The following is a 14,548-nucleotide window of genomic DNA, read 5'->3' as shown; positions in this document are numbered from 1 at the left end:
AAAATTATCATTGTCTTTTCTTCATAAATATTGTGACTTTCGGTGTCCTTGGCGGTAAGCATCTGAAAATGACCCTGGCTAAGGCAAAGGGAATTCGCTGGATAAACTGTGGGGGGAGTCAGGGAGTAAGGCCAGGTGAGGGGCTTTGACCAATAAACAGGGAGCTATGAAGAGCCAGGTGTCAGGGTGTTTAGTTGCTCCCCACTTCCTGGCAGGGAAGGGAGGTCTGGAACATGGGGTGTCTGCTGTGGGAGGCTGCCACCAACTCCCACCAAGACGACACACAATGAAGTCCTGGCGGAAGACTCCTAAAGCACAGAGAACAGTCACAGGAAGATGGAGGGACGGAATGGGGCTCTCCCTCCCCTGCAAAAAGACGGGTAGCAACGAAGTCCATCTTAGGATGCTCAGTTAAGTTACTGTGATTGGAAGAGCTGACAAAACAAGAAAGCAAATAATCTCTTGACATTTTAATGGTTCTTGACAGTGGCATTTTGACAATGTTTTCTAAATAAAATTCAAATTAGGAGCAGAAGTAGGAAGTTCTATATCAAAAATCTGTACTATTTTTTTCTCACTCAGAGATCTCTCTAGACTTTAGTAATTTCATCTGTAAAATGGGATTAAAGCTGCTTTATTGTTAAAAGCAAGACTTAGATTAATTTGGAGTGTACACCTCACAGCTATAAGCTTTGTGATTACACATGGAAGGTGTGATCAGCTCTCTGCCATCTCCCATCAGTGTCCCCACTATAGCTCTTTTTGGAAAGGTTAATTCTCCCAAGGGAGAAAAACCGCTCAATATAAATTGATGATTTTTATTGATTTCCATAATCCCAATTTCTTTATAGATATTCTCTTATGATTTATTCTGCTATACATTTTTTTCCAACAGACTTCCTGGAAACTACTATCTACATTGTGCTAAAATGCTAGTAATCACATTTAATTATCCCTTCATATGTAGATTTTGTTACGGCTCTTCTTTTCTTCAACTATACTCAGAAATATAAAGCGATGGATTTTTCTCTAATTTTAAGGTATGTTCCATTTTTCGATCCCAACACTAGATATGTAACAAAATCGCTATTATAGTCTAACTATTCAAAATTTCTCTTTGGATATGCAACTTTATTTTAGATATCCTAGGAATTTCAAGTTTTTACCGAACTCGCTGCTATTCTCATTTGATTTTTGAGTATTTTGAAACCTCTTTATATTGATTCATATTTTTCTCATGTTTAGTTGAATAAACAATCTCTAAAACCCTGATTGCTGTATTTTTGGCTTTTCCTTTCCATCTCCATTAGGAATTAATCCCCTTGAATGCTCATTCATTCAACCACATTTAATGAGCTGCTACTATGTGTCGTTACTGCTCTAGACTCTGCAGTGGGTGCTCACTGATATGCCTTCGTGCACCACGACACTTGCACTCTTTTTGTTTTTGTTTTTTTTTGCTACCAAAATTTTAGTAGTGGAAACAAAAGCTACCTTGCTCTACTGTTTTTATTTTACACATACTAATAATGGGGACCTTTTCCATCCATTCACTTCTTGCAAACACACATCTAGGAATAGGGGATTCTTTAAAATCAGAAGAGATCATTAAATTGTCTATAGGGAATGGATCTCATGGAGGTTTCCAAGCTTTTAAATCAGTAATTTTTCCAAGTAAAAGCATCCATAGGACTCCAGTTATTTGAAACAGCCAGAATTGCTGTTTTTCTAGTACGGAGATATTGAACATATCCAAATGTATAACTTTTTAAAATTTCAGCATCATTAAGTGAGAACAACGACCCAGTTTTGGTAAACATAAGTTAAACGTTGGAGTCGCATGATGGGTGACATTTGTAGTCATATCAACATCTCATTTACTTTTATATTTTGCTAATCTTGCACAATTTCACAGAGATGTGTAGTTGCAAATAGTGATCTTGTTTCCCACTTTGCCTCAAACTCCCAGAGCAGTCTTCAGTTTGCTCTATTCTAGAAGCTAGAAGCAGGAGGTAGGTGCCCATGTTTATTTCAAAGTTCAATCCCGACAACAACTACCATCTGCTCACATTCCCCTTCACAAAAATAAGTCAGACAAGGAGTTCCAAAACCCTCAGATAAAACCTGTGAAAGGTATTATCATGACTTGGCATGCGACCCACACGCTCACTATTGCACAACTCCTGCTAGGCAGTGGTGAACACATGTGCAGAGCAGAGGCATCGAGCCCACGCCAACGTTTAGTGCATGTGGGCTGTGGCAGTGTACCCATTCATACATTTTTATTGAAAGAGCAAGCACAGGCCTGAGTTTAAGAAAGAAGAAGAAAACCAGTCTTCTTAATCTGTGCATATTTGCAGAAAGTTCAATTATATGCTCACAGATTATAGATCCTTTTTCCAAAGACTGCCCTCCAGCAACTTAAACTAGAACAACTATTTAATGGGTTAACTGTTTCAAGAGATGCAGTTTGAAAAGCCCTAATTTTGTCCAACTGTTTCTCTTTACGGGTGAGGCTGAGAGCGAGAGGAGCCAGGCAGAGCCTGCGATGCACTTTCTCTCCATCGCTCGTGCTGCTGCCTTCACTGTGACGCCTCATCCCTTCAATCCTAACTGCAGAATCTCTCTCATTTTTTATAGCCTCTCTCAGCTACATCTACTTCATGAAGCTTTTCTCCATCCTTCAAACAAATCTCCAATCTCTCTCTGTCTCTCTCTCTTTCTCTCCCTCTGGACCCCCAGAGCATTTGAAATGCAATTACCGTGTTCCCTTATTTCATCCTGCATCTGAGAGCAGAAACCTCTTACTAGACCTAACAGCAGGCCCTACATATTGTAGGTACTAATTAATCAATAGGTTTATTGAATTGTTCACCCAACGACACGATCCTCAATAGGTCATCCGCATCAAAATGGTCTATATTTTGCTTGATTTAATGGAAACGTTTTCTGCAATCCCTTTCACGTTCTTAGAATTCTATATATTTCTTCCAAAGCTTCCACATCACAATACTTTTTCAGCTGCTGTCATTCTTTTTTCATCAAATTCTCTTGAAAATATTATTGTTTAAATTGGCAATTTTTACAGTAAAAGAGGAGGTGCTATGAGGAAGGTAGGAAGGTATCAGCAGAATCTGATCAGCCTGCGTGCTTCCACTGAGGGGTTGAAGGAAGGGTAAACAATTGACATGAAAGCTTTTGCAAAATCATAATAACCAAATTTATCTCTTTGTGTTGGATAATACGTTCTCTCTTAATTGTGTAGAGATGTGTGTTTTTTGTAATTCCCCCAGACTAGCAAAGGATCATATTTATCTCAAAATGTCTCTTTATTTTTTTGTTGAAGATCTGATTCTCCAGAAGCAGATACTGAGATGGAATCTGGCAACCGCAGTTTTTATTAGGCACCACCGTCTTTGGAAGGGAGAAGGAGGAAGCAGGGTGGGGCAGAGGGAGAAGTCCCCACAGAGAGCTCAGAAGTGTATCTGGCCCGTTGGAGGTGACCCACATTGGGCTGAAACCGCTGGGCCTTTACGCCCCTGTCTTCAGCAGTCACTGGCTGTGCCTGCCTGGGAGAAGCGTGTGCATTAGCAGGTTGGCTCTCTGCAGATGGGTCCAACCTGAAGAAGCTGACAACGGGAGGCTATCTGCTGGGGCAGGAAGTCCTTCCCTGGGGGTGATCTGGGTGGCACATCTCTGTGTCCACAACATTTCTTTATAGAATTTCCTTTTCCAGAAATGGGGACAGGGATTACTTGATTTTATTTTATTTTGTTTTGTTTTTGAGGAAGATTAGTCCTGAGCTAACATCTGCTGTCAATCCTCCTCTTTTTGCTGAGGGTGACTGACCCCGAGCTCACATCTGTGCCCATCTTCCTCTATTTTATATGTGGGACGCCTGCCACAGCATGGCTTGATACGCGGTGCTAGGTCTGCACCTGTGACTCTAACCGGTGACCCCAGGGCGGCCGAAGTGGTGCATGCAAACTTAACCGCTATGCCACTGGGCCGGCCCCAGAGATTATGTAAGATTGAAAAACAGAGACAAACAACTAAACTGCCATCAACTATTCTACAGTCTGAGGGAGGCTTTCTTTAGTGAGGCCCATGACTCCCTCGACAGACATTGGGTTGTTTATTTCCGTATAATGTGAGTGCTGTGATTTCACAATGTTGATTACGTTCTGGCTTTATGGTTCTACCCAATGAATCCTGGCATCACGTGACATGATTATGTTGAAATCCCCAAACTCAAAATTCCAAAGTGCATCAGATTTTCTTGAGATTTCAGTTTCTGAGATAAATAGAATTGACCAATTAGCCAGACCTCGAGAGAGTTTGTACAGTTTCGCCGAGCACATCAACCATTTTAGGACTTGGGGATTTGTATCACTTTTCTTTGAAATGTGGCAGTTATGACAATGGGATACGAATGATGCAAAATTAAGATTACAAACTGCTTTGGAGAAATCACAAATCAATCTGACCTGTTAACTAGCCAATCCTTAAAAATAGGAGATGTGTTCCTGAGAACTGCTGTACATTATATTTGGATAGTGTCAGATGCCAAAGCGCACATGAAAATTCGGCAATATTTCAATAATTCAAATATCTCAATAGTTCTGCAATATTGATTGGCAGCCGGAAATTCTGTTTCAAAAATCTGCGTTCACAATGTCTACACCACAATAAATAATTTCTTTTTTTGGCCTCAGCCTACATTTATGTTTTGAAATCGTAAGGATAAACCCTTTGCAAAGAAGTAATCTGGGGGGTATTTAACTTTTATGATAACAATTCTATTGCTCAAAGATTTTGTAATTTCCTGTGAATTAATACTTTGAGAATCCTCAATGATGAAGACTCTTTAACCTGAGATAGCGGCTGGATTGAGGAGAAATGACTGAAGATGCCTCTGGAGCGCTCAGAGACATGTAACAGGAAGAAAATTCCCCTAGCCCGGCGGTGAGCTTTGGTGTCTTGACTGTGCAGCCCTTCCTTTGAAAGGAACATGGGAAGAGGTAAAAGGGAAGATGGTGCCTGGTTATTTTTTCAGTCATGGATATTCTCTTATTCTGAACTCTACAGCTCCCTCCTCTCAACAGAGCCTTTTTTTTATATGCTTAAGAAAAATTCTTGAAATATGTTTGGAAAATGTGTCCATTTTCAATTCTCATTCTCAAAAGCCTCATATCTTACTAAGTGGCATTCCAGGTGGTTTCAGTTCTATAGGGATCATTCTTAGTCTCTTATCCCTAGCGTTCAATAATTGTTTTAAATGAATGAATTTATGAGTGAGTGAATGAATGAACATTGGTCCTGGTTATCGAGGAATCCAGGATAAAGTTATAGACCTATCACCATTTGCTGCACCTCGCTATGCAGCATTTTCATTAGAACATAGCAAATATACAAAGAAATATGAAACTTATTCTCCATTCTGATCCACAGGACATGCTCTGATGATTACTCTTGCTTCAGCCACAAGATCTGTGTTCTTGTACTTTAGAATTTGAAATACTCCCCCCCTTTTTTTTTTTTAATATGAGGGAGTATTTTAAAGAGTGATGGGGAGAGGATTTCTAAATTCAAATATTTCATTTACTACTGTTATTATTCTATACATCCATGTATATCTAATAAAACTATTATCAAAATGAGAGATTTGCACGTGCACTTAAAATAATTTGTATTCCTTGACAAAATTAACTCTATAACATTCAGTGTAGCATAGCGCTAGCCACCACATTCTTCTCCACTTCTTAATTCACAGATGAGCATCAAGCTTCCTAGTCTGGGCAGGCCTGTAGGCGTCAGCACATCGCACAGCTTCAGAGGGTACTGTGTTCTGTGCAGTCCAGATGGATGGTAAACCCCCGGAGTGACAGAGCACGTGGCCACCCACACTGGCAAATACAGAGAATACAGACATAGGTAAGGGCTCAGGATAGAAGAGAAAGACAGAATATGGATGTGACACAGTTAGCTAGTTTGAGTCTGTCTTTGCACTTAGGCTTGGGCACACTCTGGAGATTAAGAGGAGGGCCCAAGAGGATGAAGAAGTGCTCACAGCTGGTCTGAACAGCCTGGCAGGGTCTTTCACTGTGTGGGGCAGGCGTCCAGACAGAGCCCCTGAGCGCTCCCAACACTGGTTACTTGCCACCCTAGAGTTGACGTAATCTGGGAACCGGAAAGGTATCAGATAGGTTTCTGAGCTGAGAGCCCGTATTGAGAGACGGGAATGCTGCTGCCAAGCTCCAACAGGGCACAGAGGACAAGCAACGGCAGCAAGCAGTTGGAAAAGAATTGTCCCCAGGAGAGTCACGTGGGAACTTTCTATTTGGGCTCTTGTTCCTAGCGGTCCTTGGATCTCACATTTTCTCTCTTCTTTTCTGAGAATCTTCCATGTAATGTGTATCTATATAGTAAATCATGGGATGCGTAGGACCAAAATATAAATCTGAGTTAATTTTAAAAGTCCTATCACCATTTCAATTCCTACATTTACTGGCCTGGAATCACCAAACCACAGGTAGTTTTTGTAAATGAACGGCACTTTTAACATGGTTATGAATATATATCTTTGCCTAGGAGAACAGGTGTGTGTGTGTGTACATGTGCGTTTACTTTATTAAGAAAGAGAAACGCAAGCAAAGACTAGAGAATATGTTGACTCACTGAATTGCAAGAAACCCTCAAAGGAAAACTTGTGACTTTTAAGAATACACGTGCCAAAGTAGGAAGTCAGGGCCATTTCAGGCATCAGTGAATGCTGATGGCCGGGTAAGTCTACACGAGCTCCACAATCTGCAGAGAAGATATGAGGGGGCTTTGAGGACAACAGCCTGACCTACAGGCGCGTAACTTTCCTCTGAACAGACTCGGTACAGCTCCCGGCTCTTCACTCTCCAGCTGTGGAACTTGGGCAAGTTCTGGAATGCACTTGAAGACATAATCTCAGGGATATGATCCCAAATAAATTTCTAGGATTACAAGTAGAAGTGGACAAATTTTACAATCATGGTGGGAGAATTTAAGACAACTCTGTGTAAAAAGTGGTAGGTAAACAAAATTAAGATTAGTAAAAATACAGAGGCTAGGAACAGCACAATTAAGAAATTTATTCTAAAAGATAAACAGAAATCCCTGACTTCACTGATAGAAGTTTAAGATTATTTTATTTTATTTTTTTAAAGATTTTATTTTTTCCTTTTTCTCCCCAAAGCCCCCCGGTACATAGTTGTATAGTCTTCGTTGTGGGTCCTTCTAGTTGTGGCATGTGGGACGCTGCCTCAGCGTGGCTTGATGAGCAGTGCCATGTCCCCGCCCAGGATTCGAACCAACGAAACACTGGGCCACCTGCAGCGGAGCGCGTGAACTTAACCACTCAGCCACGGGGCCAGCTCCTAAGATTATTTTTATGTAATGTAGATACTAACAAAAAAAATGCTCACATAGTAGCTTACAAGAGTAGTCTCAATGTACTAAAAAAATTAATATACAGAGTGTGACCTGACCACAGTGTGATTAAGGTCAGTAATAAAGAAGACAGTGAACATTTTTTTAAAGTAAAAAATATATGGCAAAGTAACTCATGGGTTAAAGAAGAGGAACTTATAATGGAAATTATGAGCTATTTTCATCAAGAAAAAAATGAACATACAATATATCAAAACTTGAGAATACAACTTAAAGTAGTTCTTAGAAGAAAATTTATACCCTCAAATGGATTTAAATACTAATTAAAAATAGTTGATTGAAAATAAATAAATTAAGCCTAAAATAAATTGAAGGCTTAAATAATAAAGATAATGGCAAACTTTAATGAATTAAAAAGAATAGAAATAATTAACAATGTAAAAATCAGTTTCTCTGAAAAGAATAACAGATAGATAAATATCTAGCAAGATATGTCAAGAAAAAATGACATACACAAATATTAAAAGGACCAAAATAGGAGGGCATGTTTATAGATGGAGATTTAAAGATCATGAAGAGTACTCTTGCATGCTAATACATTTAAATGCTTAGGTAAAAGGGATATTTCTCCTAAAAAACAACTTACCAAAATTGGTGCAAGAAAGAATAGAAAATATTAATAAATCAACAGTCAATGAAAAAATCTCTCTGCATTTCACTGTAGAACAGACTCATGCGTAATGGTGACGATTTTGGAGTGAAAGCATTAAACTCAAAAACAAGAACAGGTTTCTTCTACCATTGCTTCTGTTCACCATTATAATGTAAGTCCCAGCCCAGGCGGGAAAAAAAAAAAAACAAAATAAAAGATATAGGAATTGAAAAGGTAAAGATGGAACTTTTGATATTTGCATTATTTCATTGCCTATTTATCCATCAACTCTACAGACCATGAGACATACTAGTGTTACTACAAGTGCTAACCAATTAAAAATGCAGTTTGAAAAAAGAAGACATAGCAATAGCTAGTAGAATATGAAGAACGCAGGAAAATATATATTTTTCTATGTGTAAATAATTTGTGAGTGAAATCGCAAAATGGTACTTAAGGGCACCAAAGAATAATTTCAAAACGGAGGGAGATAACATGTTCTTAGAATTCATGATGCTGTTCATACAAAGATAAAAACACACGAGGCGATGGTGCAGGTGCTTTGGAATATCCCCTCATAGCAAAGGTGTCCACAGAAACAGAAGTTAGAAGGTTGGACGGTGGAAGCATGGGACCAGGAAGGGCGTAACCAGGTATCTCTAGCAGTTTTCCATTTATTTCTTTCTTATTCTGTCTGGTGAGTATATGGATGGGTATCATTATTCTCTGTACCATCATAGTTGTGTTTATTTTATATATTTTATTCTCTAAACCATTATTTTTATGATGTATATATTTTATAACTTAAAAATGTTCCTGGGAACTATGTGTTCCTTTTACGAGGTTTAAAAGATACAGGCAAAAAATGTGAGTTGTTATGAAATTTTAAAATGTCAAAGGGCTGACATGCTCATTATACTAAACTTATTCTTGCAGTGCACATTCAAGGCCTACACCTATCACACAGTCAGGTATAATGATACAGACGAGTTTATTTATTTCAAATGCATTGATTCTTTGACTAATAACTTTTGGTATTTAAAAGAAAAAAGCAACTTCTTTTCAGCCACGATAATCTCAGAATCCCCAGGGTTCTTTTCATCGACAGTTGTCATAGCAGCATAGACTATCATTTTTCATCTCAAGGGAAAAAAGAGAACCTGCTGTAAAATGTTCAAATTCTGGATTTACTGAAGCACTAAATACAGGCTACAAATCTGATTGATCCTACAAGAGTCGCTGGAGGCTGACGATCAGTAGAGTATACATGCTAAAAATCTGCATTTTCCCATTTAAAACTCTAAGTGAAATATTAAGCCAAAATTTTGGAAAGAACCAACATAATCAAAAGTACCTTTGTTTTACTTTGCTTTCTTTTGTTTGCTTTCACGGTATATGGAACAGAATAGAATTACCCCATTTGAGGAGCAACTGATATAAGAAAAACTCTAGTTTATTCGTTACATGGAAATGAATATATTAAAAAACTCTTTATCAACATAAAGACCAAAATCTTAGTCTAGGTATTGAGGGAATGGATACAGTTTCTTCTTTAGGTGTTTCCACTCCAAGATGATAAATTATAATTGCAGTCAACATTGTTTAGTATCTACTGTGTGCCTGGCATTATTGTAAACAATTTACATGGCCTGACTATTATGGTTTTTTTTTCATGAGGAAGATTGTCTCTGAGCTAACATCTGTGCCAATCTCCCTCTGTTTTATTTGGGATGCTGCCACAGCAGGGCTTGATCAGTGGTGCTAACTCTGCACCCAGGATCCGAACCCGTAAACTCTGGGCCGCCAAAGTGGAGCGTGTGAACCCAGCCACCACACCACTGGGTCGGCCCCCTGACTATTATCTTTTTTAATTTTCACAAGAGCTCCATGAGATATATGCTATTATTATCACAATCTTCAGATGAGGAAAGGAAGCATAGAGAAGTTAAATAATTTGCCCAAGATCAAATAGTTGATGTGGCTCCAGTCAGTGCTCTTTGCTTTATGTTACATAACAGGGTGAGTGCCTGCCATGTGTCATGGGCTTTAAATATATTTTTGCTAATCCTTGCCATGACAGCATTGCCAAGTAGATATACTTATCTCCACTTCACAGGCTGGAACATGAACATCAGCAGGGTTAAGTTAATTAAGGGTTAATTATTCCAAGGTCACCCAGCAACTAAGTGCTTAAATCAAGCTTCAAACCTGAGTCCACCTTGACTGGAAGTTCATGCTGTTCCCACTTTACAGCATGCCTCTTCACTCTAGATAAAACCCACTATGAAAAAAAACGCAGTGAGAGCTCATCATCCTTGGCTATTCCATCGGTTGGCATGTTTTATGTACACACATTAACAGCACAACATAGAGGCCAATGATACATAAATTGTCTTTTTGTCATTTTTTAAATAGGTCTTATTTTTTAGAGCAGTTTTGGGTTCCCAGCAAGATTGAGAAGAAAGTACAAAGATTTCCCACCTACCCCTTACTTCCACACACACACACCTCCATGGTTCCTCCATGCCATGCCTTTTCATGGCATTTCTTTTTAGCACTGGATAACAGTCCATTGCCTGGATGTACCAGTTTCTTTATCCATTCATCTCCTGAAGGACATCTTGGTTGCTTTAAAAAGTTTTGGCAATTTAAATTTCTCTTGGGATTTCTTCTTTGACCTATGTGTTATTTGGAAGTGGGTTGTTTAATCTCCAAGTATTTTGGGATTTTTCAGTTCTCTTTCTGTTGTCATTCTCTAGTTTAACTCCTTGTAGTCCAAGAGTAGAAACTGTATAATTTTATTCTTTTAAACTTGTTAAGGCGTGCTCTGTTGTCCAGAATGTGGTCTATTTTGGTGAACGTCCATGTGAGCTTGAACAGAATGTGTGTTATGCTGTTGTGGGATGAAATAGTCTATGTCTATCCATTGCGTCCACTTCATTGATGGTGTCATTGAATTCAGCTATGTCCCTTCTGATTTTCTGCCTGCTGGATCTGACCATTTCTGATAGGGGATTGAAGGCTCCAACTCGTGGATTTAACTGTTCCTCCTTGCAGCTCTATCAGTTTTTGCTTGACATAGTCTGATGCTCTCTTGTTGGGTACATACACATTAAGGATTGTTAGATCTTCTGGGAAATTGACCCCTTTATCAGTACGCTATACCTCGCTTTATCCCTGAAACTTTCTTTGCTCTGAATATGAATTGCCTCTTATCTGTAAAACAGGGGTCCCTAAACAGCTTATTTATGTGCCAAATTTTATGAGAAGACTGTATGGTCACAGTGTCCAAAAAACAAAGAGTTTCAAAGATAAATTAAAATTCTAATTTTGCAGATTTCCAAGAATATGACAAAGTCACAAAACCCAGACAGCGTGAGCAGCTATGTCCCATTCTTTTTCCCAGTGGTGTAAAACTTGACACAATGCTTCTGTTTTCCTGGATGTGAGCTGCTTTTTCAGGACGCTTCAGGATATCTGATAAAGAATGAAAAATCTGAACATCAGACTTCAACACTATTAGATGTTTGTTGCTAATCACCCATTCAGTTTTAATTAAGACAAACAATAACATTGAATAGTTTGGAACATAAAATTTTACTAATTAATACAGTCATGCTTTATTTCCATGGTCTGAGTTAGGAGTTTAACTGAAAGTGTTCAATGGCATGACCTAGTTTAAAAATAAAGAAAAATGATGTGTCAGTGTTGGTTCACCGATTGTCACAAATGTACCACTCTGGCGTGGGATATTGATGGTGTCAGAGGTTGCACATGTGTGGGAATAGGGAGTATATGGGAACGCCATTCTTTCTCCTTGATTCTGCTGTAAACCTAAAACTGCTCCAAGAAATACAGTCCACTAAAAATAAAGAAAGAAAAAGAAAAAAATAGTCCTAGTACTGACGGTTGACTTGCCATTTAAGTAATGCGTGAAAATGAAAGAGTATCTTCTGTAAGTAACTTAAAAAGTGAGACTGCAATATGCCATTTTCCTACAAACAGAGAATACTATGCTTGTAATTGTATAAATGAGACGTGGGTTTGACTGTGTTCACAGGTGGACTTTCAGGAATGAAGCAGGTACATTCTTTCCCTCACCCCAGAATCAGATTTAGAGTGAGCCTCATCATTTCTGTGATTAAAAATAGAGTTAAAATGAATAAAAAGTCCAAAACATTAGGAGGCGAGAAAGAAAAAGGAAATGGAGCATTTTCATTCAGAAAGGAATCTTCATTCCAAGTGGTAGCCTGGAAACAACAATCTTCCTGTTGATGGAAAGCCCCAAAGGGGGCACTGGTCCCATGTGTCCTCACCCTACCAAAAGCCCACTTACCTCTTCAGACTACTTTAATTGTATTTTTGAATCAAAAGCATGATGCTTCTTGTGCTATCATGTATTTAGGCCCTGGGGGAGGCTGGTTGGATGAAGAAATCTTTGTGAAAGCTCTGTGCACGGTTACAGAAGTCCGTAATTCAGCAAAGATCACAATTACCTTTCTGATAGTTCTTTCTATACTTTATTTTCTCTCTCAAAATACCGAAGAGTTCCCTAATGCCTCAGTCTGCTCTGCAGATTTGTTCTGAGGGCTGTTGTGCAACCCTCAACTTTTATGCTCAGCAAAATTTGAATGAACTTCTCTGCTCTCTCGTTCTAATTCTAGTTTACAGCCACTTTTGTTTTCTTACCAAAATAAGTAGGTGGCTAACTAAAGATGGGCAAGGGGGCTCACGGGGTCTGCCCTTGAAACCACAGGAAATTGGAGATGTTAGCCAAACCTTCAATTTTCAGTGCTTCCTACATAAATTTGGTGAGTCTTTTGATTTCTTCCTCAACTCTGCAGTCTTCCCAAATTTTTCATCTCATAATTTCCTGAAACAACCAAGGCAACATGGTATTCACCTCATACACGAAATGGCTCTGAGTCATTCTTGCAGACGCTGAAGTTCTCCAGGAGTTTTGAATTCCACTTTTGATCTTAGCGGTCCTATATCTCAGAGGCATGAGAAGGAACCTAAAAGGCTGCTTGATGGTTTTAGCTGAACAAACTTGACAGAAATTCTCAATCTTCCCCACGCTCTGCCACCCTTGCTTTTACTCCCAGGGTCTCATCCTTGTTTGCGAATTGATGACCTCTATTGTAAATATAAATTGGGTTTGTTTTTGTTACTTTCCATTTTGTCTTGTATTTGCTTAGTGAATTATTACCATTTTGGATGCTTTTGCATCATTTTGGTTTCTGGGTTATTTTCCAAGTAAGTAAAAGATATTCTTTATGTATCTACTATTGGGTCATACAGTGCCTATGACAATAAGAATACACTAGATAGAGAAAAGAGAGATGACTTAGGGAGATAGTGAAATTTGTCCATATAGTGGTTGTTCTGGCATACTCAAGAGGTTTAGGCCTGTTCTCCTGAGCCCCAAAGGATACAAATTGAACCAATGAGGGAAAGTTACATAGATGTAGGTTTGGTCTAAAGAATGAACTTTCTAACAGTTAGATCTGTCCAACAATGTGCTAAGAACAAGAAGTCGTGTGTATGAGTCCCAGGTACTGGAGAGGTAACAGCCAAACCAAGGAGGGGTGTGGTCCAGTGGGACCCAAGGTCCCTCCTCATTCTGATAGAGCATATGAAGGGTTGTTCCAGCCCTGGCTCTGTCCTGACTTGCAGTATGGGGATTTGGGTGAGGCATTTAATGTTTCAGTGCCTGTTATTCATTTGTAAATGAGGTGGGCCCCTGGGCTCACAGGCACTGGAAAGTGAGACCTGAATTCTCCTCTTAGCTTTGTCACAAGTACACTGCAGGCCAGTCATCTCACCTGAGTAGGTCTTAGTTTGCTCACAGGTAAAGCAAATTGGATGAGGAAACCTCTGGGGCCCTTCTTGCTTTGATATTCCAGAGTCAGAACATGACTCAGGGCTGTTGATTAAAAAGCAGTCCGTGAACAGGATGGCTCTTGGACTTACGACGATGTACAGGACTATTGTTCCTAGTCAATCATTCTCATATAGTAATAATGACAAGGGATGTGATTGCCTTTCCTGCCTGGCCTCAGGAAATGGTCTAGGTGTCAGTAGGCAAGCTGGGAAAAAAACAGTATTTCCAGACTATCAACATCTGTCTAGGGGTAACTATCCACTTGTTCCTACTAGTAAGAGATGTTTTCAAATAGTCATTCACTCAGCAACGATTTACTGAGCACCCACAAAGTGCCAAACACTGCGGTGCCAAGCTCTGGGGATAATGGCAGATCACGCACAAGGAAACGCGCATTCTTCACCTGAGAAGTCACTGTCTTATGGGAAAGACAAACACATCGTAGGCAATAATAATAAGCTGGTGTGCCGAAGCATAAACTGGGATTCAGGACTAAACAGAGGACTAGTGCTCGGAAAGTGTCTGTGACTTGTTCTGGGCACTCCAAAACATAAGCTGGACGCTGAGAGTTCCTCTTCCCAGCTGCAGGGAAT

This window comes from Equus caballus, chromosome 16, assembly GCF_041296265.1.
Source record: "Equus caballus isolate H_3958 breed thoroughbred chromosome 16, TB-T2T, whole genome shotgun sequence".
NCBI lineage: Eukaryota > Metazoa > Chordata > Mammalia > Perissodactyla > Equidae > Equus > Equus caballus.
Note: the sequence above shows the minus strand (reverse complement) of the source record.